The 27,419-nt window shown below is 40.9% G+C and overlaps 1 long non-coding RNA gene across 11 annotated transcripts in view; it reads right to left on the bottom strand.

Annotated features, from left to right (window-relative positions):
* Window positions 1-27,419, bottom strand: part of LOC137863596 (uncharacterized) — a 202,939-nt gene that overhangs the window by 20,337 nt on the left and 155,183 nt on the right. For 8 of the 11 annotated variants that reach the window (XR_011100988.1, XR_011100982.1, XR_011100985.1 and 5 more), the window contains 6 exons: window positions 21,089-21,210; window positions 17,724-17,854; window positions 17,249-17,327; window positions 16,605-16,707; window positions 13,297-13,365; window positions 10,512-10,613 (listed from right to left, as the gene is read on the bottom strand). This is a non-coding gene — a long non-coding RNA (uncharacterized lncRNA). Of the gene's footprint in view, window positions 1-4,754; window positions 4,818-10,511; window positions 10,614-13,296; window positions 13,366-16,604; window positions 16,708-17,248; window positions 17,328-17,723; window positions 17,855-21,088; window positions 21,211-27,419 lie in introns of all 11 variants that reach the window. The other 3 variants (XR_011100986.1, XR_011100990.1, XR_011100983.1) reach the window with 3 other exon arrangements.

The raw sequence follows: 27,419 nt of genomic DNA, 5'->3' as shown, positions 1-27,419 counted from the left end.
CACAGCAAATAGATTTCCACCTTAATCTTTAGTTCTTGTCTGAATGATATTAATACACACTGTTTATCACTAATGAGCTCTAGAATATGATGTTAACAGGAGCAATTAAGGGCCCACCATAACTGTCTGCAACACTGTGCTCGAGCTGAATATACAGCTAATGAATCACTTCCACAGTTCTGTTCCAGTTTCCTTACTGGAAATTATGCTTCACATGAGTTACGCTCATCTTAGCATCCAGGCTGTTAGTTTTATCTTTAAATGCAAGAATTTCTATTAAATCACTTGTGTGTGTTTGGAAGATTGCTTACGTAAGAAAGAATCATATAGGTCCTTTGAAGACCTGTCCTATTTGTTTGTTTGTTAATTTATTGTTCAGTGATAGCAGCTACCATCAGTGAGAGGTGCCACAGTTAGAGTAGCTTTTCCTGTGCATGGCACAGATTTAAAGTTCTCCTAAGGTGCTTCGGTTCAGGAGAACAAAGCTCGATTCAGAGGACTGTTTAGCCAGGACTGCCAGAGCCTGACTTCCTGTGCAGATGACCACAGCACAGAGGTCAGGCACATCAGGTTTTTTCAGGTCACCTGGTTGAACCCCTGCTCAAGGCAAAAGGGCACTTCTCTAAAAGCTTTGGTGAAGTGCTGGCTTCAGGGAAATATCTGCCTATACAATCCTTCCATGCCACTTGTGGTCACAATAATTTAAAAGCTAGGATTTAAGTCAAGGAGGAAAGCAAAGCACAGTGCTGCCCACTCTATTTTGTTTTGCACTCTTCCCCTGTCAAAGGTGGGGCATCCCTGTCTTTAATGAACTATTTTAAATGCTGAATCTTCAAGGTAATCTGGAATTGTCTCAGCCCTAAGAAGGAAACAAAAGCAGCTACTCAACAGCAACATTCCCAGAAGAGATCAGAATTGCTGAAAGCCTCTAATTTAATGACTTGATCCTACACTTGAAGTTAGACAATTTTTAATGTTCACATCTGTGGGAATCTGTTGTAAAGAAAGCTTATCTTGAAACAGATGAGCTTTCCTATGTTCTGCTATCCTGAGTAATCCACTCACACTATCTAGTCTTGAAGGTGAGTGAAGAAAACCAGAAGTATCATACGACACAGTCATTTGATCACATTCTGTGAGAAATTGCTGAGACAAGCCAATGCCAGTTTGAATTTGCTGTTCTCATATATTTTGGTTGGAGGCTCAAATTCTGCCTGAAGGTCCTCTGTCAGTTGAACTGAGAGAAAGCTACCGGCAATTAAACTCTTTCTGTTCATACACTGAGCTTTGTGCTTCACTGCAACAGAGCTGGCATTCTACAGCTGTGATTTTGCCTTAAATAAGTTCAAAAGAAACAGTTTTGCCAGTCTGCTCACCTGTCTGGGCCAGGCTGAGCTGCAGTGCTGTTTCTCTCAGCCCCAGCTCTAGCTGGTGTTTTTAAAACATCCATCTGAAATGCAAGTTGAAATGTAGCTCTTCAACTAGCAAAGTGGAACATGCAATTTCTACCTGTCTTCACCTACAGATGTTATCACCACATCTACAAGCACGCTCTGCGCTTTGACATTTTTGATCTCTGACTGATGCTTAGTACCAAATTAGTAAGCAGTTCCTTTTTTATTTTTTAAGGAGTTATCTATCTAAGGACCAAGATCAAAGCACCAAGAGCATCATTTCATTGTGCTGACTTGAATTGTAGTGTCACTTTAATTTGCAGCCACTGAAGCAAAACCTTACGAAAAGCAAAGGAAATACTCCAGCAATTAGCCTGCACTCAGCTCAGTGCTGCGCTGCTGCAGCGTTCAGGCTCCTGAGCCCTGGGCTGCCTCCACTGCCCAGCAAAGCCTGCAGGTTAGGGCACAGCTCTGGAATAATGGAGCTGTGTCACTTGGGAATGGGAGACTTGCTGGGATGTTTTAGAACAAAAAAGTTCTGTAAAGGAACTTAAAGAAGTCAAGCTTGTATTGGTTTGTTTGCTTGTTTTTGATATGGTGTATAAAGGGGGGTTGAAAGAAGCTTATTTCATGCAAATTTTAATTCGGTAAAAGCAAAGTTATTGAGTGACTTCTGAGCATACAAGGCTTGTTGGTTTACCCAGCAGCAAACTACGCAATTCTACTGAAAGAGAGCAGAATAGAAACTCCATGTTCTAAGCGCTGGAAAAAATGAACGTTAATAGCCAGTTACACGCCACTTCTAATGGCAGGTGGATAGATGAGTTCCCTCTTCCCCACATCCTGTTGGTGCACTTTTGGGCCACTGTAAGTTCTATAGCTGCCTTCTGGATTTCACAAACCCAGCTCAGTACTGCTGGATCCAACGGGGGAAAAAGTCACTCACAATTCAGACATGGAAAACAGCACAAGGTGAAAGGGTGCCACTTTTATCACTGCAGGATGTGGCACAGCATGCAAGCCTTCTTCATTACCTGCATTACCATTACCACTAATTCATTTTATGGCAGAAATGTTGCCCTATGCTGGGCATTGTAAAATCTCACAAACACAACACCATCTCCCCAAACGTACAGTTCCTACAATTGAGAAGAGGCGTGGATACAGAAGAAAAACCTTCATTATATTTTACATAGAGGCAACCGAGACATCAAGTGACAAAGCAGTTTACTCAAGATCTGCAGAAAACCTGGGATACTACTGCAGTCCAGCTCCCCACCAGCCAAGGCCTAGAAGCAAATAGGCAGCCAGTGCCCCCTGGGGCCAGCAACAGCACAGCCCCCCAGTGCCCCATGCCCTCATGCTCGACAGAGGCAATATGGTCTTGGTGGCCCATTAAGGCGATGGGAAGAAAGTTGAGGGCCTTACAACTCCCTGCACCACCTCCTCCCTATCTCCTGACACCGTAGGAACCCCATCCATCCGTCAGTGCTGCCACCTATTTGCAGCACATCAAGCCACCAGCAGCTCAGCACCCAACACCTCACACCAGCCCCAACCACTGGCAGGCGATGAGGCTTGCCAAGGAGGGTCTGAAGCAGAATCCCCCCCCTCTAGAAAAAAACTAAAGACCACAAGCGACTGCGCCTTGCACCCTCGCACCGCTGTGGCCTGGTGCCTTTGTGCAGGGCCGGTTCTCAGGGGGGGCCGGGGGGGCCATGGGTGCTATGTGAGGCACCTGCGGCTCGCACAATGGGCTGTGGGTGCTCGGGGGAGAGACAGATTGATGTATTGTGTGCGGGGGAGGAGGGCTGTCACTTGAATCCATGTGAACCCAGGCTTTCGGGGCAAGGAAGATTGACAGCTTTTGTAGGTTGCAGCTCTCTTTCAAAGCTCTGCTTTACAGACAGTAGGTTAGGGGGCCCGGGCTTTCACTCTCATAATTCGAACAGGGCAATCATGAGCATTGAGAATTTCTTCTCTCTCCCTCTCTCTCTCTCCTTTTTTTTTTTTTTTTTCCTTACCCCCCTTGTTATGCATTAAATGATTTCAGTGGAGGAATGTGCAGCATTAATTAGAATTGGTTAGCAGATACCAAGGGGAAAAGTTTCTTCACAACAACTATAGGAGGTGTCACTGCCACAAAGCCGGTTTTGTTTTCGCTCTCCCCCGCATTATCAGTGCAATATGTAAGGTAGCGATTCTTTTCATTTAAATTAAGTGGAAAGCTACTAAATCTTGTTTTATTCTCAAAAAAAAAGAAGAAAAAAAAAAAAAAAGAAAAAAAAGGAAAAAAAAAGGGTCCTTAACACTTATCTTTTAACTTCTTTTATTTTGTAAGGTTAGTGTTTACTTTTGCTTTCAGTCCTCCCCATTAATCGGCCTGCAAAGATGTGTATCCAGTTTTGTGTATCATTTAGCTCTTACAATTATAGGCAAGTACAACTAATATATAAGGATTGTCTCCTGATTAAAGCAGCAACGTTACCATTTAAAATCAAAGGCGCTCGTCTAGAATGACGCATTGAAATTCAGAAGTGTGGCTGGCTGTTCTCTGCGGGGATTTCCTAGTTTCTTTCAACTTTCTAAATAGAAGTTAAGCTAAAAGATGGGCTTGGGCATATAAAGTAAGAGCTTAACAGAAACACACATTAATATATTTATGTATATTGTTTTTCTTCTTAAAATCTTTTCCCATCCACAATGCACAAACAAATTTTAGCCCTGATAGTTTTCAAATATTTTCTCCCCAAATAATTAGAAAAAATATTTACTTTTTTTTTTAAATCTAAAATGTGTTTAAATATTTGACAATAGGCACAACCCCATATCCTACACCATGGGGTAATCTTCCATTCTCTTTTTTATTTTTATTTTTATTTTTTATGTTATGGGTACTAGGGAAAGAGTAATTCTTGCTCACCTCCTGAGGGAGAGCTGGAAAACACAGGCACAGGCAGAGCTGCCCAGCAGGACGGTGCAGGTATCCTGAGAGGCTGTGGTTCACCCGTGGGGCCGGTACCAGTGCTGAACTTTTTGACTTACCTATAAGCAGACAGTCTGGCCTCTGTATTGCACAGTCAAAACCAAAGCTTAAAATGGAGCTTTGTTATTATCTATCTTATAATATCATCTCATATTTTCATGCCACAGCTAAATCAGGAGTTACTAGTGGGAGACAATGTTAGGGCATTATTTAATGCAGCTCAGCACCAGCCCAACGACTTCAAGTGCTGAGTAAAGGTAAAATAGAGCCTGTAAAGGAAATGAGGAGCAGTTTCTACCATACATGGGATGCCCCACTGAGTTTTCTAAACTCAATAAATTTAACTCAATAAAAAGCCAACTAGAATATTTCACCTTCTGGCTGGACACTGTTCCCCATCATGAATAGGAGCAACAACACTGTTACATCTTTCAGTCCTACAAGAAAAAGAAATAATAATAATAAGAAACATTATTTTTCCCAGTGCAGGGAAAAAGAGAGGCAGGGTACCAGCTTCACTGGTTGGGATTTAAGCCCCAGAGGCTGCCCCTTCTCTGGGGATCTGAGGGCAAAGCAAAGCCTGTCTTGGAAGGAGGCGATAGCCCTGGAGGCTCGAAGCAGCATTTAACATCCCCGCAGAGCACCCCAGAGATGCGATAATACTGCTAGGCTGGGCACTCTTGCCCAGTTTTCCCTCGTCTCTTGCACCCTGGCCCAAGGGCTGTCTCTCTCTCTCTTTTTTTTTTTTTTTTTCTCCCTTTTGGACCACAGCACCTCTCTCAGAATTATGCATCCCTCATGCATGTAAATGAGAGGGGTCCAATTACACGCGAGGGAGAAAGGGTTTAATGAATCGTGAAAAAGCAAGGGTTGCATAGAAAAAGCTCAATCCCAGTGCCCCCTCATCCTCCCACTTGGAAACATGCATTTCTCATTTTTGAGAGTGACAAGAGAATGCAGAGGAGTGAACGGGAGAGAACCACCGCTGAATGAATACGACGTTTGTTTGCATGTATTACAGCCTGCACTTGAAATCCGTGATATGCACTTTTAAAGAAAAATAGTTAAGCACAGAAGTTATGTTCCTCTAGGCAGCACAAACAAATACAATACAGGATTGCCATCAGTTCTCTCAATGTTCAAGTTCTCCATCTGAAGTTCATTCCTTTTTTTTCTCTCCCTTCCTCTGTGTGTATACATAAGGACTTATACGAATCTATAAAGGGCAAAGAACATGCAGAAACTGGTTGTTATTAATGAGGGCCTGTAAAATAAAGCCACAGGTTACACAGTCTGAGTCGCATAACAGATTTCCAAACCTGATATTAATTGTTTATCACTGGCAACACCAAGTGAATGGAAACATGGGATATGATGAGCATTGTAGGGCACACTATTAAAACAATATTATTAATGTCAGGTCTACTTTCACGGGATTACATTTAAACAGACATTATAACAAAATGATTTGTAAATATTCTGGGACTCTTCCCTGGTCTTTTCTTTCTGCTTTTTTTTTTGTTTGTTTGTTTTTCCCTCTTTATCGTGGATTAATGATTAGTCACTCACTGTTGCTAAAATGACATTAATGTCTCAAAATATGGCATATCGAAAGTACCCAGTGCCCTCAATGGAAATTAAACAGCTTTGTGGTCCCAAGCTGTGAAAAGAAACATAAATAAATACTTGAACATGAAGAAGGTTTACTCCATACCAATGAGGGACTCACAAGGATTGAGTGATTACATCTCCAACCAAAATGTAACAGTAATTTTTTGTTCGATATCTTTAAAAATTAGCCTCAAAGTTTCCTGCTACATTGGGGTATGGAAATACCTAGGAAATTACACATGGCGGTGATCTCTAATTAAGGCAGGGTGCAGCTATAAAGAGCAGATCCTACCACAGAATAACAGCAACAGGATAACTCCACGTTTACACAGGAATAGGAGTAACTTGTGGAGATACCCCAAGTGTGCTCCAATCTGTTACTAACTTCATCTAGAGCTCTGCAGGGAATATGACAAAATGCTCAGGAAGGCCATATATAGGTTTTAGCAGTTATAAATGAGTATTTCCCATTAGGAGCTTGTGGAATAAAAGTTAAAAAAAAATAAAAAGCACATACGGTATAGACCAAATTTTCATATAAACCACTGGTCCTTTGACTTTGACCCACAGAATGACTCAGCCAAATAAATACAACCTGGCTCACAAACATTTATAGAAGCACAGAAGGAAGAAATTCCATCTAAGCCACAACTTTCAGAGATACCTGAGGGCCTGTACAAATCCTCTGCAGGCTTGGGCTGCTGTGTCCTTTGGCCACCTTTGCTGTGAGTTCAGTGGCACAACCTTAGTGTACCAGGAGTGTCACAGTGTGCCATTTTACCAGGGGCCTGGTGAAAATGCAAAGTTTAGGTTGGGATTTCAGAACTCGCTCTAATGAACAATTCTCACACACCCATCAGACTCTTTTCCCTTTGAACTCATAACATTTATATGCATCATTAAAAAACAACATTATATACAAGTAGTACTGAAAAGAGGCTCTCTGGAGCTCATAATTTGAATACATTCCATTGGGGAATGTGGGTAAAACAATACATTCAGTTACTGATTTCACTAACAGGTAGCTAAAAGGATCAGCCACAATTTGGTATTGAAGGATATTCCTGTGTTTTCCAATTGAAATTTTGTTTTAAGCTACTTAAGGTCAATGCATTCTTAACATATTTGGGGAATATCTTTTTTTTTTTTCTTTTTTCTTTTTTCCTTTTTTTTAAATAAAGAACTAGGGAAGAACACAGTACACCAGTAAAAAAGAAATATTAGTACAAAATACCAACACATTCATGAGGTGTCTTTGTCTTATCTTAACTTTCCAAACAAATAAAATTAAAAAGCATAAATCCACATAAATGCTCCATTCCTTTGTTGATTGACCACACCAACTCTACAAGTACCATTTACTACGTCAAGTCATACACCTACAACCGTCCTACCCCATCGATTTTCTCCATACGATTGTTCCCTTGTGCTTTTACCATGTTAGTATTTCTCCCCTGGCCATGCACAGCAGATGCATGTGGGGTCATGGTTAGTTGGGTTAGAAAAGCTTTCATAGGCCTTCAATTTGACCTCCACCTCCTGGAAAGGTGGTGGCACCTTTCTACAGTCTCTCCTCAGTGGGGTGAGAGGAGATCCAAGGTGCTAAGTTCTTGCCACTGAGGTGTGCACCTTTTGCACACTCCCAGGCTCTCTAACACAGCCCATTTCATCCCTGTTATTAGCTAACTTGGTGGTAAAAACACCTTGTTCTTCAAACCCCCTGTCTGTTCCTGTGCATGACTGTCACCAAGAAGAGCACAGGCAGTGATCCAGAGGGGAATGGCACAATTTACAGACATCAACAATGGAAACAGCAAAGATCTCTCTCAGTTTTGGTCCACCAGCTTTGGCAAATCTCCTGTAAGATTAAACTGCATGTGAGTTACATTTCCCTAATCGATTTTGATTTTTACAACCCAGGCTTTGACTATCTGCTTGAAAGCATGTGCTTTTCTTTCAGTGGAAAACATATTAAGACACACTTTAAAGTTGTTGCAGATTTTTTTTTTTAAATGGGGAAACATTAGGTAATTAAGGAAATCATGCACCATGCCATGTGGAGGCCTCCTGACAAATACAACTTTGGTGGCCATGACCCTGGCCAGAGGAAGAAGGCTGTGATGTCACCTCATCCCCAAGTCCCAGTTTCACGGATAGTATCTCTGAAAGGAATTGTCTAAAGGAGATTGTTCCTTATGAAAAGTTCACATGATGGAGTCTGAAGGGCTTGTTTCACTTGAAGCCCAGCAGGACAGAGCTGTTTGGAAAGAAGCATTCAGTGTGTTCTGTTTTGCTGAAAGCTGTCACAGTGAACAAGTACTTAGCAAACAGCATGAACAAGGATTTGAACTAGAAAACTAGCAGGGCCCTGACAACATTGTAATAGTGGGCTTGTCTGTTCAGAGCCTGTACAATGATGCATGGGGGCATGCGAAGGAAAACAGGGTAACTAGATTTTCATATTTTTAATTATTTTTTTTAAATGTAACAGTTTATCACTGGTCTGCTCTCATTCGCATTATTGTGGCTGCCTTCAGCATCAGTGGAAAGGGAAAGCATCCTGGTGAGAAGGGGCACGGGGCAGAGGCACCATGCACAGCCCAAAGGGTGAACTGATTGATTCACCAAAAAGCAGTCAGCTCTTTTTTTATTACCCTGTTTTGTAACATTTTTACTTCTGTTATGATGCTCTGTTTAAGCTGTCTCTCTTTACATCTGTAATCCATATTTAGCAGTGAACAAAAGCTGCCTGAATCCCAGGCTCAGAGAGAACCTGCCATTCCACATCTTTCCAAACAAGCCCATCCTGGCACCTAGCTGCTGGCACCAGGAGCCTAGCATCCACTAAAGGCTCTGCTCCCTCTACCCTGTCATACAAGAGACCACTGAATGCAGCAGAAGATTCAGCAATATCGAACAAGTAGGAATTTAGATCAGATAAACAAAAACTCTCAGTTTTACAAGATGCAACCCTCTTATTTCTAGAGCAAACCTCCACAACACTAACCTCACCTTTTCTCTGTGGTTATAACCACAGTTGTCTAGTTTATGACAAGAAGAATTTCAAAAGCTGTGATAAATAACTTCTTATTTATCACTTCTAACATGCTGTGCATTTTCCTAGATGTGGAAAGTCCCTAACTGATGTCCTTCTTTGTTATCCCCTTGTCAGGTTGTCTTCTACTGAATCATTTATGCAAAAACCCTGTTTTCCTTCTTTCCTTTACGAGGACAGAAACTTGCACGTGATTTAAGAGCAAGGCCCAGCACAGCACCCACCTTTTTCCTTATAGACGTCAATAAACTCAGGATTAAAAGCACTTTTCTGACTCATAGGGAAACTTCTGGCCTTTTATCAGGTCCTGGGATATGTTCCCGGACCTGCCATTCATTCTCTTTGTGCTCTGTGCCATGGCTGAAAACTCCTGCTAATAGCTTGTGTAAGGAATGCAGGTGGAGGAAAACAGAATGAAGAACCACATGCTCCTATCTAAGCTTAATCCTTGGAAAAGAGGCATTGCTCAGCTAGCTTATTGCTGGAAAGCTTGATCATAGGAACTCAATCACTAATGACATGGATCAGAGCAACTGCATCGATCCTGACTCTCTTTCCTCCTTTCATGCTCAGTAATAGTATTAGTGTTTCTGTCTGTAAATTGGGATCTTAATTTATAGGACCAATATACTCCACTTCAAAGTAATTATAAAGAATATTTTGTCTGGCCTCAATATGGCCCATATGACATATGTAGTAGAACTTGGCATCTAAAGAATATCTACTTTTAATCTGAGGACTTTTATAGAACTGCCAAAACACTTTTAGTAATCCACGTTGTTCCTGGGTTGTTCCCCACAACCCTCACTTCGCAGCACTGCTATATACCTCAGTTTAGGAAGAGCTGTGTTGCAGGGAATCCAGAATTAAGACCACCAAAGTGACAAGTCTGTGCTGGTATTACCCAGATATGAGGAACACATTCTATCGCTATTATGATACTATACATGTATTAGTCCTCTACTAGAAATGTAAACTGGGTATTAGATGTTTCTTCAGGTTCCAAAATATCTTGTGAGGTTGAAATTATTGCTGTGATATCCAAAGTAGGCTCCCCCCCCTGACACCCCCATCCCTCAGACTCTGTAACTGTATTACAAGTTTCTTATCACCATTAGTGTAACGGAGTTTTTTCAGCAAAGCAAGTATCTTTTGCAAGAAGACCAATTATGATAAGAGTGTTCTTCCACTGATTTTTTTTTCTGCTACTTCCTGAGCCAGATAGCATGTTTTCACCCTGAAGAAAGAAGTCACTTTCCCTGTTTTTTTCTTTACTTTTCCAACCCACATCTCCTCTCGTTTCAGGTATAATACAGCATATAAGTTTGAAAGGGAAAAGACTGGGCTTTCTTAAAAATGCCAACACGATGTAAGGATTTATAAGCCTTAGAGCCCAAATGGCAGCTCAGAATCATGCTGCACCGAAGCAGAACAGCCCCCGTTCACCCAGCTGTGCCGTACTCACCAGCTCTCACCCGCAGCATTCCTACCGCAGACACGCATCAGTCTGTGTCAGCTCACTGTCCTTTGAACTCAACTTCTCCATTCAAGGGCCACGCTGATTTGTCTAGAAAGGTGAAATCCTTGTCATTAATAACATCCTCTGGAAACCTTTCCCGTACTTAAATTGCATTGAAGCAGCTACCACCCCCTGTCCTTTTTGTAGGAGACACGGGCAGATGTCTGCTCTGCAGGCAGCTGTTGCCACAGTCCAGAAGTGACCACTTTCCAGCTGCTCGCTACCATTGTCTGCTGGAGGTTTCCAGCCTCATTTACTTGATTTGTGGGATGATTTCTCTGAGTTCTCTCAAACCGCTCCAGGAAAAACTTGGATGGGTTAATTTAAACATTTTTAACAGGATAGCTTGGGTTAGGCCAGCAAATTTTGTCTGAGAGAACGCCCACATTATGCCTTCACCACAGGCCTGAGAGTGAACTCCCATGCCAAGGTGACCTCCAGGTAGAACTGGTGACATTCGCAGCTAGCAGAGCTGGCTCTAGAAGATGCTGCCACTACAGGCTAGTTCTGGAGAACTGCATAAGTGCACATCAGCGTGATGCAATCATATCTCACCTCCATCTCTATAGAACAGCCAGTGTCCTTTTTATGACTGGTGTCTCTGGTTTTGGCCTCTAAGTTTGCAAAAGCACTTTGCTCCACCTGCACTCTTCCTTGCAGCCTTTGTAGCACCACAAACAGGACAACAGCTAGAGATCTGCTGTTAAAACTGTTCCTGCACCATGTGCTTACCTAGAAAATAACACTCAGCAGTATGATTTTATGTCCTCATGTATCATGAGGAAAAGGTATTGTTTCTCCTTCTCTCCCCTCTCCACAGATAAACCACATTACTCATCTTCATGTTGTTTTATTCCCAGGCTAGCCTATTTTTAACCCATGCACTGTTTGAAACTGTAAAATACAGAGCTCCTTTCATGCAGGGAGGGATGTGTTCCTGCCAGCTCCCAGTGTTCTAGGGAATTTGCCAGATCCCTCAATAATCTGATCCCCTGCCTTTTGGCTCCAGTGTTCAGAGCTGGCTCTTTGGTGCGAGTTTTCCCAAAACAAGCTCTCCATCCCCTCCTGTATCGTGCTTTCCCCACTGCCTGGTAACGGTGTGTAAGGTCCATCTCCTCCAGTATTTCCTTCCCCAGCAGAGCAGCCTGAGGGAGCAGCAGGAGCAGTCAGCCCCAACAACACAGGCATTTTCAAGAACGAAGGATTGCTACTTGCAGAGTCCCATTTAAGTTTTCTGGCACTTAGAGCAGCACAGAAAATACACTGGGCTTGATTTCCCCAGCACAAAGTACCCCTTATGGGGCTGCAAAAGCCAGCAGAAGAGCCAGGAGCAAGGAGAGGCAGAAGTCACGTAAAAGACAGGTTCAAACAGGGCCTGAGAGGGGACCAGGTGCAGCTGGTCATTGATAGAGTCACTGGTTACTTATAGACCCACTTTCCCCTTGCTGAGGAAGTCATCTGCACATACCAGGCTTAGCAGTCAAAGGTAAGGGATGTCCCCTACCCTCTGGTGTTTGCGTGGGAATTAGGGTTTAGGCTAATTAATCACAATGGCTAATGCTAAGTAGAAAGTCTATGCCAGTGAGGCTGTGATATTGTCAGCTGAGGAGAGAAGGGGGGTGTCACCCTGTTTTGCTGTTACAGCAGTACAGATGCAGGAGCTGAGGATATTGCTGCTCCAGACAGTTATCAGCCACCTGACAGGCTTCTCTTGCAAGCTCTCATTCCCAATTCTATCCAAAATGAACAGATTTTGCAGAAAATGAATGTAATTTTAAAAGTCCCAAGTTAATCAAATGCTTTAAAAACACAGTGCCTGCAATACAATGGATCAACTTTGTCCTGGGTGTCAGCCTATTCACTCCGGCAAGCTTACACCAGAGATGAATTTGCTCTGGTGCCTTTGTCAATAAAATTCTAGATTAAAAGAGCCCCTATATAGAGCTGGTCCCAGAGGTAATTGCTAGTTAATCAGCCAATTAACTGACCCAACGAGTAGGAAAAGGGGAAGGGGGAGCAAGGGGGAAAACAAATCAGTCAAGGTATGGTAGAACATAATTCTTTAGGAGTTAACGTTAGAAACCTTTTCAAAGGGATTACAGCCTACCTTGACTCATTCCCCCCTTCTTCTTTCCTTTCTCTCTTCTTCCCAATTTGTAATTGTTGGCTCCCCTAATTGGCTGATTAACTACTTATTACAGGCAGACCTGGAGGTATGTGGGATCCCGTTAGCCACGGAACCTGATTTCATCTCGTGAAGCAAGGCTGAATGCAGCAGAGCATCTGCATGGGCTGTTTTTTTTCTAACCAAGTCTGACTGCTTAGACTTAAGCAGTATTTCTTTTGAGAAGTTTTTTTTGTTGTTGTTTAACTAGCTTCTATTTTATTTATTTAATACAACCAGGAAAATGAAGGATTTCTTGTTTATTATGCAAGCAAAATGTTTTTTTAGCAATAGATTTTATACCCTTCAAATTAACCTATTTACTGTTCACTGATACCCTAACATTGTTAGGGTATTTTAATGAATGAGCTGTTACAGCTGCTTGATGTTTTGATAAGAAGTAACAACAACAGAATTAGTATCTATTATTCTTTGATAGCCTTATCAGGCTGATTTCTACCAGTAGCTATACTAGGAGATGAGTTCCAGTGGTGAATGGTGAGAGCTGAGGAAGTTACCTTAATTTCCTCTCCTTGGAATTATATGAGGGAAATGCTCAGAGCTCACCTTTGCAGTTGTTGGTGTCACAAAAGATTGACGTTAGGTCACAAGGGAACCAGTCCAGTCTCCCACATCCTGAAACCAAACAACCAAGCAGAAATTCAGTTCCTCTCCAATGCTTCAAAATTTTTGTTTATTGTTCAACGTAAGGCAAATATAGCAGCATCCCATTAATGCATCCTATCTAGCACCATGCAGACAGAGACAGAGCTGCTTAAGCAACAACATCGTAACAACAACATCATAACCTGACAGGTCACTAAGTTGCATCTCTCTAAAATTATACCAATCACTGTGCATGGCTGCATATATTGATGGAACGTTTTGAGCTCTCACCTTCCTATGATTTTTCATAAATAATATTTTTCTCTCCTCATTGCTTCCTGCTTGGGCAGCAGAAACCTGTGCAAAGCAGTAACTTCAAGAGTGTTTCTGCAGGGAGATGGGCACAGGACAGGGTTCTCCTAATGTAACCTCTATTGCATAAACCTCAACTCCGAATTCTAGTTCTCTCCTTTGGCTTAGGATGAGAGTTTGGGATTTTAGTTCTATTTAATGTTTGTGATGATTTATTCCTCCTACCCCTCTTTTCTCCTTTAGCAAAAGAACAGGCTGAGCCCAGGCAGCCCATCCTCAACTGCATGTAAATCACAGTCTGATTAGGAAGTGATATATTCATCTCTAACTCCTGCATAAAAGTTATTCAAGTATTTTGACAAAATAAGTGCTGTTTACTTTATACGTTTTCTGCTAATTCTAAAGATTTCTGCAAACCTAAAGGATCTCATGGAATTTACAGGCTTGTGGCTTTGCTATTGAAAGTATAAAGGCATGCTAAATTAAGTTGATTTGCCTGTGAAAGAAACACGTCCATTATTCATGTCAGGGCCCTGTCACATCAAATTGAGGGAGCGAAGAAAACCCTTTTTTATCAACGTTTAGAAGCAAGGAAAAAACCAACCATTGAGAGACTGAATTTCAATTGGGAGAAAGTCAGTCTGAAAGCAAGGTTAAAAAAAAAAAAGTTGGGGACATGTCTAATGTTGGAAATCAGCAAAGGGTGGATTGATTTAACTTTGGCTGGAATCTTTCAAACAGAAAGCCAGGAGGAAACTTAAAGTAGCAAGTAGTACACAGTCTCGATGTCTCTCATGTAAACTTGTCAAAAGTAGTTATGCTAATTCAGATTTAAGTCTTTTCAGACACATTTTTCTTGGATACTTCAGAATAGTAGTAAAAACTGTTAAACAGCTAGCAGATTACGTTTGCGTACTACTAAAAATTTTATTCACTGGTTATTATGTGATTTAATCCTTATTAGCAGACAACATATAGTCTTGCATTTTTTTCTTATAAGTCTGATTTGCTGACAGAAAAATTGGAAAAAAAAATGTGTTCAGTATGGTTGTTCTATGGCTGCACACAGCTGTTACAGGGGCACTGACAGGATCAAAAATATTCAGGACTGTTTCTTGTCCACTATAAGATGCAGTACTTCATGGAATCAGAAAATCTTGGCTGATTTTTAAATGACATTGTGCAATAGATACAACATAAATTGCATGTGTATACATGGCATTTTTTACATTTAAAAAAAATGTTTTGCAGTTTACAAACTATTCCAATATAGAGAGAATTAAATGAGAAACTGCAACGCAAATTGTTTTGTACGCTGAAATCCTTCTCCCTGCCTGATTACAATTTATTGTGTGGCTCTTCTATTTAACAAAGAAAAAAGCTTACAGTTCCTTCTCATTACAGTTGGTTGTTATAAGCTTAAAAACAGCATGTTAAGTGGCATTTCACAGTCTCCTGCTTAAAGCCTAATTGGTTTAGACTGGACACCTTAGAGATAGTCTTTAAAAGTCCGGTTTTCATGTCTCTGACAATATAATATTGTACAAAGGATAATTCAGCAACTTGATTGTCTTAAATCATGTTTCTGCATACCAGACCTATACATCATTTCTTGATGAGATTTGTTTTCCTACCTTTTGTTTTTCCCTAACCTCAGAGCCCTTGGGTTAACATGTTTTCTGCTTTAAAGCTCTTATTTGAAAGACACTTTACCGCCTCATGCAAGCACTCTCTCAGGCTTCCCAACTTCAAAGTCTCAAGCTGGGAAAGCAAATCTAAGTCCCAAATGCTGGACCCTGCAGCTTCTATAGGACCCTCTGCTAAAGTTAAGTTCTTGTGTTTAATTGAAAATTGCAGCCAGTGTAAATAGGAGTTAGTTTGTGGCAATCTTGCCACAAAGGAATTACCTTGTGGAGTGGCCACATTGGGGTAAATAGAGGGGATAAAAAAAGAAAAGGGGGAAAAGAAAAAAAAAAAAAAGAGGAAAAAAAAAAAACGGGTAAAAGAGAGAGGCATTGTACTGTGGAGGTAGCATCAAGACAAGGATTAATGGCTAAAGGAATTGTATTTTGTGTGCTTTCAGTGACATTACAATCTCCCAAAAGTAAGTGTTACTAATAAGTGGGCCAGTAAAGGGAGGTTAGCGTATCAAGGGAAATGGGAAGATGTTTTTGCAATTAACAGAAGACTTTTATTCCATAAAGACCAAGCAAAGTGCTGCTGATTTGTTTATTTTTAGTAATTACATTTGGATCGATTAACAAAGTTAGTTTCTTATAGAGTTGACAAGTGATGAGAAGTGATTTATACATACCGCAGAAATTATATTTTCTGCCAATTTATGCTATTCCTAAGTGCTCCCAACTTTATTCTACACTATTGCTGGCAGGGAGAAATTCAGTCTGCATTTCACTGTGGATATGTTGTGCAGATCTAACGTTGAAATTCATGCAGCCACACGGGAACCCTGTCAGCCCCTACCGCACCAGCACAGCGGGGGCAGTGGCTGTGGGAAGGAGGGCAGGTTCCCCTTTCAGCGCTTGAATCTCTGCTGCCCTGGGATTATGGTGCTGATAGAGGCTGACACAACGTTATCTTTGCAGTTACTAGAAAAGACATGGCAAAAATTAGGAGAAAGCAGTGGTGCTCCTGTTTTCCTTCCTCCCTCTCCCAGGAGCAGGGGTGAGGTGGGTTTTTTGCCTGTTGGACTCCCTGAGCTGGCTCAGTGAACGGTCAGGCAAGCAGCAAAACTGGCAGAAGGGAGTGAACAGGAGGAAATAAGGTCTCCTTTTTCAGAGGGAGCTACAGTTTTAGTAGCTCAGCTGTGCTATGAAACATGTTATGAAACCGCAACCTGAGACTTGCTAGATTTGGGCTCAGTTCATAATTTCTGTACCACTTCCCAAGCGAACCTGGCTACGTCATTTGATCTCTTAATTATGGGCTTCTCCACCTACAAAATGGGAAGAATAACTTCTTTTTTTCTTCCAAATTTCTGATCTCTTCTTTATAATGCAAAGCAAAGTATGGACACTGTCTTCATGGGAATCTATTCAGCAACTGCAACAAAATTTTTTATTAAAATTATTATTATTACAATGATAATTTAAGCAAATGTAATGACCTCTATTCTGTCTTGAGCAGACCACTGATACCATGCATTGCATCACCCCATGACAATAGAAACAGTTCAGTTATGGAAACTTTGGATATTCTGTAAAAGTAAGGGTAAGGACATTATCAGGCAGTAAAATTGTTCCATTGCTATCACTGCACCTGCTGTTAGCTTTGGTGGTTTTTTGTTTTTTTTTTTTTGTTTTGTTTTTTTAATAATTCATAGCTCATCATATTCAAACTACTGTTTTGAATGGAAACCAATGAAATCAGAGTCTAAAAATAGAGTGGAAGCATAAGTGGGTTTATTCATACATAATGCAGAATTACAGGAAACTGTAACAGAATTCAGTGAGACGCTCCACAACATTTTTTTCATTTTACATAACCTATTTTTAATAAAATATAGAATCTGTGAATTTAAGCACACTACTAATACAAAACAGAACCATTCTGTTTTAAAACAGAAAATTGCATTTCTACACACTTTTCAGTAAGGGGCATATAAGTTGAAGCAGTTCAAAACTCTTTGAAAAGTTTCTGTGGTGTGAATCCATTGGTTGTACCTGTGAGAAACAGTACTGATTAAATATTTAAAAATCCTAATTATTATCTAAATAAATTACTTTAATAGGGTAATATTTTTGGAAGTTCTAAAATTACACACTTTGCCAGGAATTCACTAAGACTTCTCTTATTCTTTCTTCTTGAAATTTACTATTCACTTAATTCTTGAATTTAAATAGCATTTTAACTTATTTACTGTCATAGTAAATAATTGAATTGTACATGGTGTGAGACTCTCTCCATGTGTACACAAGTGTCAGACCTTTCAAACAGGGATCAAAATGAAGTCAGAGAAGGAAAACACTTAGTTTGAGACATTGCCCATTACTATTCTACTTACAGTACACACTTGGGAAGTTTTCATGTTCATAACTCACTGTCTGTGATGCACATACCTCTTAAAGATATGCAAGTTCATTTCAGCATTTATCTGCTCTTTTCTCCTCAGGAGTTCGACTGTTTTTCCGCCTGATGGTTAGAATGAATTGAATATTTTGAACTCATCCATCAGATTTGGAAATGATCCCTGAATTGATGAGAGTGTTTAACAGTTAATTGAACATTTCTATTGTGAACTTTCATTGTTCCAAAGTGCAAAAATACTGCTCCCAGGAACATGGACAAAGAAAAGAGGATCCACACCACGCTCTCACACCACAAATATTTTCATCCTCTAGAGAGCAGCAGGCATTTAAGTAACAGGGCATCACTCTGTTCTCAATCTTGGATATGGCAAGGAAGGGTGATCTGAAAAGGACTTTCAGAGGTCCTGAGGGCTCCCATGTCTTGTAGTAGGAAATAATCCCACATTTTTCAATTCCATGTTTTGTCTGTGCTTATCTCACACAGAGTGACCTCCCTAAAAGTACAATTCAGCCATCTCCCTGCTTCCTGTAGCCACGTGGGACAAATGTTCATAGCAGCAGTCTCAATTATTCGTCTGCCTGTGTGACCCACACAGCAGGGCTGATTTTCTTGTGTTTGTAAATTGGCATCTGCAGATACAACACACGCTGCAGCTTACAGTGAGGCTGTTTTAGTTGTTTTTTGATTTTAATACGATTTGCGTACCTCATTCTTTGAGTTTTTAAAGTTCGCCAGAAGAAATCAGGACCTAGGGACATTAAAGTCAGTTTACTGCAATATATTTCTACTTACGCTCAAAACACCCTCTGGACAGTGTCAGAATCATTTCCAATACACTACCAATGAGAACAGGTCCATGAAAATAGGTAAGTATGGTTTGGAGGGGGTACTAGATTCTGTGGTAGCGTCATTTTCTGTGGGTTTGAAAACCAATCATTGCCTTTAACGTACTGCAATACAGTACAATCAGCTCTAGCTGTCTGAACTGCATTTCCCTCCAGGTGCTGTGCACTTTTCAAACTCCATAAAATCTGTTTAATTTTCTGATTTTCCAATCATTTGGGTAATTGGTAGCTCCCTCCTCCCCCTCTGCTGCATGGCCAGCAGAAATGCAGGCAGCGAGCCTAATTCTTACTGTGCATGGGCCGCTGGCTTCATCCCTCTGGCCATCTTGTATTTGTGTACATACAGAAAAATATTTTAGCAATGTTTAACCAGGTTTTGATAAAATCACTCAAAACTTCATATCAAATCAATTCTATAGGTGCAAACTGTGGTTTAAATACACATAAAAGCATCAGAGAGAGTTTTAGCTGAACTGAGACAGTTAGATAGCTATAAGTTACCAACAGGGAAAGGAGTTTTTAAAAACTGTGTTAACTGTGTTGTCACAGAAATCCATCAGAATGACATCTCCAATTTCAGCAGTGCAAAGGGTCCAGGCAAGGAGGAACACTTTGGAAAGAGGTGGACCGATGTACCCACTCTTATCCTTACTTGCTGCTTTATACCCACTCTGACTTACTCCTGAGTGGGAACGCCTCAAAGCTGCAAATGCCCTCTAGCCCTTGGCACACTGGGCCTTTCAGGCTGAGCTGTGCCTTCCATAGCACCAACAGCAAATGTAATGACCCTTAAGTAAGGAGCAGGAGCAGAGATTGCAAGTTCATCAGTTGTAAGCAACAGAGAAAAGGAAAGATGGGGCGGGAGGGAATTCCTAATCAATCACAGGACAACAAAGATGGACTGAAGTGATGCAGCTGCAAAAGAAAGCAAAGGTGATCCCAAGCCCCAGCTGGTGAGGGCTGTGTATCTATGTACTACTGCACTGGGGCCCGCTGAGACCTCACCAGCTAAAACCATGCATGATTCTGTTCAGGAAGGTAGGATTCAGCCTCAATCCAGGACAAAGAAATTAAAAGCAGCTTTTATGCAAGGAGATTAAAAGAACTTCCTGCTAACTACAAGTGAATTGGGGTAAAAATCATTCTTTGGAGATACAACACAGGCAAGAACTGTCCAACTTACTTCATTTATGGTACTTCCAGTATTAATATTCAAACATTATTAGTCCTACCATGAGGCTGGCCTAAAATTAATTCTTTCAAGTACTGATAGAAAAACTCTAAGGTTTTTATTCTTTTTTTTTTTTCTTCATCCTACTATTTAAAATACGAGTGTGTATGTTGTTCATAGGAGCTAGCTTCTCTTAACAATCATGGCTTGCTTTTAAAAATATATGTATATAAAAACACAAGTTCCTTGGGAAATACCTTAACTCTTCTGACTTAACAACAATTCCTCCCCAAATTAAAACATGGTGTTTTTTACTGTATTGAATCTGGATACAATTTGTGAGCTGGTGATGTTTAAATAATAATAAAAAAAAAAAACATCAATGCAATAATTAAAATGACTGTTTTCATATTGATATTGAGTAATGTTACATACTTCTAACTTGAGCAACTTTTCTGCTAGTAGCTCTAGAGGAGCATGTAGGAAGCGCAGGAGGTGTTTGCAAGGCTGCCTGGTAAATGCAGTCCTGACACCACTCTTCCTACCACCTAGTGCAAGACACCAAGGGGCAGTTATGACACAGTGGGTGTGGGAATAAAGGATTTCTACCCGTATCCAGTAACTCCTACAATAACAGCTTCAAGTGCTGTGAATATTTCTTCCTGGTCCCACCCCCGGTGTTTTACCGGGCTGTCAGGGGTGCAGATTACACAACAGATTACTTCAGACACCCTTGCAATTTGATTCATATCATCTAACGAGATATGAGGGGAGGAGGGGCAGGGTTTACACCCTTTGAGAGATTTGACCACATCAAGACTGGGAGTAGCTTTACAGATCGTTCAATGAGAGCCTTAAAAGGTATTCTGTATCTTTATGCACATCCAAATATTTACAGATCTTTTAAAGATCAAGACCATCGTTATCAGTTTATGTGCTATATATTGGCATTATCCAGCGTGACCTCAGGAAAGCCGATGCCCTGCAGCAGCAATGCGATGGTATGTTCAGCTCTGCTGGATCTCCATAGAGGGGGCTTGGAATGCACCAGGGAACAATACCCAGGACTGCACAGAGCAAAGAATGAAGGGCAGCAGAGTTTGATAACCACATTAAAGCACCACCAACATCTGTTCAAGCCAAAGACAACACTATCTCCAGGAATTAACCTTCTGAACCACTTAATCATTAACCTCAGCAGAGAGAAAGTTAGACAACAAGAGCCTATTTGTCAGCAGCCCCTCGCAGATATGTGGCGAGCAATATTTTACTGAGAACAGCGTGAGAAGGGCTTGCCCAGCTTTATAAATTTTAAACACAGAATATATTTGTGTGGGAAACAAGAAGACAATAGATGTAAATAAACAGCTGATCCTACCTTGAAGCCTTCATCCATTTATCCTGTTTGAAGTAGCTTGCCTGTTTTGTCCTCCATTGTGTAATAACATTTCCTCTAAACAGTTAGAGATGCTTCGCTTCTTGTTTAGAAATATTCCTGGGCTTGGAAAAAATTACAAATGGATAGGATGTTAAAATTTTAAACTTGCACCCATATCTCCAATATTTCTACTGAAAAACAAATAGGTGATTATCGCTTTGCAAAAAGCAGAAGAGCTAGAGAAGTAAAGCAGTTTTGTTTAACAATTATTTGTCTATATATACTGCTTGACATGTGAGGTCACCCATTCAGTTATTCTGCTATAACCTGAACAAATGTCCTCCCTTCACAAGATTACAGTTGTTACAGATTTTGTTTCTTTTTTTTTTTTTTTTTTTTTTTTTTCAGAGGAAAGGCTTTGGTTTCCTCTAACTAGAGTGCCCCAAATTTGTAGCAAAACTACACTGTGGTGTACTGGGGGCAATGCTTTATTTCTCTGGACTTCACATAATCATTTACCAAGGGGGTGTAAAACACTGCCACATAAGAATAATGCTGTTTAACACCCACTTTGCACCAACCTCAGTGGCCACACAAGGTGTAGGACAATGCATCATAAGGCTCTGTATGGCCTCACAGATATTGCCACAGTTAGAGGGGGTGGGGAAAAAAAATAAAACTGTTGAGAAGATGAGCGACAGAAGAGCTAGCTGACAGACTGGTCTCTACTGCCCACATGGGTGGCTCCTGTCTATTACTACTGGAACTGCTCAAGAGAATTATCAGGTCTCTGTTGGCTGCAAAAGGGATGGTCTAATCCCAAGGGATGAGGGAGGTAGAGCTCAGCCATCTGTTGTTTTTTGCTGGATTAATTTTCTGTTGGTGAGCAAGTTGAACCATCTCAGTCCAAAGCCTCGTGTATGTCCCAGCACACGGGTAGGATCATTCAGCCAGGGACAGTCACGCTTGCAGGCAGCAGCAAGATCTTAAATCAGCTCAAGCCACAATGTGTAACTTCAACTTTATATATTTGCTTACAAAGCAGACCAGTAACAGCAATAAAAAAGATCCATAATGCTTTTTTTTTTTTTCCTAACAAATGGTACACTATTTGTACCCTTGTTAGAAAAGCCCAGGTTGAATGCGCATAGAAACTGAGTTATGCTCTCGGATCAGGAGTCAGACTGCACCAATAGAAGCATCAGTCTGGTCTGTCTTCCCTTACCTGTGCCTGTCCAGACTTAAGACAGAGGCACTATAGTCCAACAGCAATCTCTTACATCATGCATGAATTATGTCACCCAGCTCACCTGACCTTAATTCTTTCAGTGTGAGAATCATGGCTGATGTGCTGACCAAAAAAAAAAAAAAAAAAAAAAGCATAATAATTACCTATTTTTAAATTACCAAAAGGTAAACAGTATTGTCTCCTCAAAGATGGTCATTTACAAACACACTGGGAAGATGCTCCTCTGGTCAAAGCATCTTAGGGAAATTATTTTCAGACAATTCATTTCTCCAACAGGTTTATTCATCATAGTCTATATTCCCACAAATTGATTTCTCAGGGCTTATTATGGTAATTTAATCCTCACTGATGACTGTCGGGGCACTTCGGAGGCTGAGCAGCATAACTGGGTTTTAAAGCACTGTCTGCTGAGAAGACTAAACTGGAGCAGCAGACAAGGCACTCTCCTTTCACTTGGGTCGCTGAGCTCATTAATGTGGATAATTAATTGGAGCTTTGTAGCCCTCCCTTTGTACACCGACAACAAGCAAGTCACAGTAGCTGTACTACATCCCCCCCTCACCTGAGCACTCTTGCACAGACACCTGCTGCTCATAATTAAGATCCATTGCCCAAATTTACATATCCTGATTTGTATCACTCAGCTCCTGGAGACAAAGGATCGCATTTACTGTGGGGAAATGACAGCTCAAATTATGCTTCTCGTGTACGGCTTGCCTGGGCAGCTGCTTGTGCTAAAGGACCCTGACATGAAACACCAGAGTGTTTCTATTTAAAAAGTATATGTTTGGATTGAATTTAAAGAAAAGCACATGGTGATTTCCCCCTTAGGGGGATAATAGGCTTTTCATTAGATAACAAGTGTCAAAAGATGCCATAAACTTCCCCGCAGGCTTTGTTGCCGCGCAGCGCTGCACGGAGCGCAGCAGTGAACTTGCAGGGTCCCCCCCTCTCCCCCTTAACCCACTGCTCACGTGCATGCATTGGGTTTAGGAAGAGCAGGCATCTCACACTCCACGCAGTGAAGACCATACCCTCAGCTCACCAGCAAAGAGGAGGCTGAGCACCGAATCCCCAATTCAGCAGGGCTGATACGGCACAGGAGAGAGCACAGCCAGGCTTCTGACTGAAAAGACAGTCAAAAATGCCAGGTATTGCCATGCAGAGCAAATGGAGTGTGAGGCTCCCAATGACAGTTCAGATGGAAACAGTTTTCCATATACACATACAACTTTTGCTGCCACCTGTTCCTCAGATTTTGGGGCAATGCAAATAGCAAGAGTGAACCTACTGGTGATAGCCCAAGCCACCCCTTACTACACTTTTCCTCCAGGTTTATTAGGTTGCTAAAATGCCCATGTGCAAGATTCAGCCTTCATTCAAAGACCTATAAAGTCTTCACTGTGTTTGAATCAGTCATCCAAATGATTAAAATAATTCTAGATCTGATTTATTCACATATCACAATTAACGTTAGGTACATGGGGTCTAACCCAGAAATGCTACAAGGGCAGGACCTTGTTGTCAGTGGGACTGGCATTTATAACTTGCTTCAGCTCATTTTCAAATCTGGAACTCACCTTCAAGAGAAGGAGTTAAATTAAAACTATGAATGCCAAACAGTAGAGTGAATGCAGAAGAGCAGAGAGACTGTAGATAGTACAACTACAGCTACCTGGGTTCCTAGGGCTAAGATGATAAACTACACACACCTGAGGTTTGATCCTGTTTGGCTATTCCTTTTTTTCAGGGATGAAAGCAAATATTTTGTTCATGGTATCAGAAGAGCAAAGTCCCACACTAATTCTGAGTTTCTTTCTTTAAGGGAACTTTTGACAGAATCTGACATTAGAGTTACCTAAACATGTCTGCTCCTGAAAATATTAGAACTATGGATATTTCATTGCTCACATTTGAGAAAAACAGAAAGGAAACTAATTTCTAATGGAACTAACAGCTACCGAACTTCATTAAAAATAAAGACACTTCAGAAGTAGAAATGAAAATGGTACATTATTCCTTATCTGTGACATAACTTCAGAATACATCCATAGGAGTACCTGTTCAGCAGCCTGTGGCAAATGAAAAAGACAAAGAAAAACATTGCATTGGGAGTCATTAATTGAATTAATTAACCTAGTGACATTGTCATAAGAAGAATTTATCTGGCAACCAGCAGGAGCAGATCTCTAATCATTTCACCATGGCTTCTTCCACAGATTAACAGTCACACAAGCCCCTGGCAGCTGGCTGTTAACATTGCAAATTATCAGAAATTAATTAGATAAATGCTGTGCACCCATGTGGATATTTTTGTTATTTTTTTAAGTAAAGATTATGAAGCCAATAGCTTGTCTGATGATTTATTTGGAGAAAACATCATTGTTTAAACGAATAGGTTGCAGCATGGCTTTCTAATGGGAGAAAAGAAAAAAAAAAGGGGGGGGGAGGTGGCTTAGAGCAAACCATAGTAACAAAAGCCAAACACTTGTAAACAGGAATTAAACAATCCACCCTGAAAATAGGGACATACACAAATGAATTCAGAAAGGTCTATTATTTTTGGAGAATAAAAATAATACCATTTGCATACTTTTCAGAATAATTAAGGTCACTGCTTCAATCTATTAAGCTGGCATCCAACTCTTCAGAAGTACTTCTGCAAGATAGCTTTATTCATCCAGAGTAGCCAGCATATCACACACGATAAACAGAATTTTAAGGAAATTGAAAGAGGCTACATAAAGCTTGGCCTTATTATTTCCTGAAACCTCTTGTCAGAGTAACAGGCGATGTAACCATCACACTTTAGAAAGACTCCTTTAGATACTGCAGTGCTTCTTAGTAGTAGTCAAGGACTTGCCTAAAATAAAGTCTTAATCTCCATGTAATTCAAACAAAAGCAAAAGAGATTCATTCTTGCTAATGGATTTCAACTGTCCTCTTAAAAATCTCTTTTATTTCTACCTGACAGTGCTTTATTTGTATGTTTTTTATTTAAATAGACTTTGAAAACTCCCAAAAGCAGCTTTTAAACATGCAAAACCGGCACTTTACAAACAACTGTAACTCATTTATATTTAACAACCTCCAATAATCCACTCTTTTGGAGGAGTGGAGTTTATAGAATACAAACAATAACAAACTTAGCCCAAGAATCTGCAGATTCATCTGGACACAGAGCTGCTGTGAGGGCAAAGGGGGGGCAGGGGGAAAGGGAATAGGAGAAGAGAAAGATGAGAGTGGAGACTAACGTTCTTGGAGGATGTATGGAAACACGGAGGGTCAGGAAGGATGTTGCTGACACTCAATACTGAGGCACTAAGGAGGCAATCACAGGTCTGAAATAATATCTTGTAAGAGACCCCAAGGGAAACCCAGCCAGCCAGGTTATCATTCCAGGCTAATGTGATATTCTTCCCACTGGGAGCTGTAGGCTCACAGTCTCAGGTTTCCAGTCCCTGGGGGAAGATGAAGCTGCTGAGGGTCTTTCTGAGGACAAGGAAGCTCACAAGGGCTGTGAGAGGTCCTCACGCAGCAGGTGTGGAGCTGGACAAACACAGCAAGGGCAGCGCAAAGCGAAGGGATTGGTGATGCTCTCCCTTCTCACAGTGAAAGCAAAAATGCCCTGACACTCAGGAGCACTGCCCCACCTGGGCCAAGCTATTCTCCAGCTTTCCTCCTAATCACTGGTAGGACACGTCACAGACTCAGAAAGCTCAGTTATGTTTGGCTAAAAACAGAAACAACAGTTTTGGGGAAGTGGAGATTTCCACTGTTTCATTGTGCATGGGAACAAAGCCCTCATCACAGAAACTCCTTTAAAACAGAATGCTGTGCTCAGTGCCCGTCTGCAAAGTGAGGATGTTCACAGCCAGTGCATGGGTAAATCTGGCAGCTGCCAACTTTGTCTGTCCCCTACCTGCCCACCTGCCTAGCAGGCTACGTCCATGCCAGGTATGTAGCTGGGAAATGTGCCTGCCTATGTGCCTGCCTATGCACAGGCAGCCATAAAGGCTTCCCTGGAAAATACATAACCTCTAGAAACCTCAAGTTCTCAGACATCAACAACCTCCAGTGCTATCAAAGCAATCCAGGAAGTACCAGCCATTTCCTCGTATATTCCCATGCTCTTGCTCATGGATGTACAGTCACTTGTTAACACGTGTACTGGTCTAATTTTAAACAGCTGCCTATCTTCCTATGCTTGACAGGTGACTTAGTGGATAAATACTGCAGAAGCGAAATAAAAGACAGCTTCTTGAAAGCTGATACCTCAGCTAGGCTCGGTTTCTTGCTTCTTGAGAAGCTGCTTTATCACAGCATGAATCTTACTGTTGCACAAGACAAACTGTCAACTCAGAAACTTACAATTAAGCCCCTAAATCCATGTTTATGCAACAAAAACAAAATATCAAATGCTGATTTTTCATTGCCAGGCTGCAGAAACCTGAACTTTATATGTTTATATCTATACATTATATCTTTATATTCTGACACAAATAAACACCTCCTTAACTCCAGAGTTAAGGAGGTGTTGGGATAAGGCTACATGGAGTAAGACGGATAAATAGAAATGCAGACATTAGAACCTGATCACGTAATTATGATATGATTTTCTTAGGACGTGAAAATTTCTATTTTTAAACCGTTTAATTTCTTTTATTATTGACTACCACAGGAATTCAAATAATCAAGAGCTAAGCTGCCTAAACTCTTCATATATATATATGTATATTTATGTCTTTTGGTATTTGAATTCTTATGGACCCCTCTCAAGCATTTATCTTAATGTCAAAATTATGTAATTTAAAAATCAGTTTTTAACTGAAGATAGCAGTTATCATTAAAAGAGAGAAAGAGAGAGAATTCCATTACAAAAACAAGCAGTAGCCGAACCCTTCTTAGCATAAGCTTGTGAGGTATTTCCAATTATGCTGCACTTCAGGAGAACTGAAAAGCCCACTTAGTATAATAAGCATGTGTACAAGCATTTACAATATTTTTCATGCAACAGTCTGTGTGCATAGATGCTCAGGCAAAGAAGCAGTTGAAGAAGACTGCACTTCACCCTGAGAATAA

This window comes from Anas acuta, chromosome 13 (assembly GCF_963932015.1).
Source record: "Anas acuta chromosome 13, bAnaAcu1.1, whole genome shotgun sequence".
NCBI lineage: Eukaryota > Metazoa > Chordata > Aves > Anseriformes > Anatidae > Anas > Anas acuta.
The sequence above is the reverse complement of the archived record's forward strand: the minus strand, read 5'-3'. Positions and strand labels throughout refer to the sequence as shown.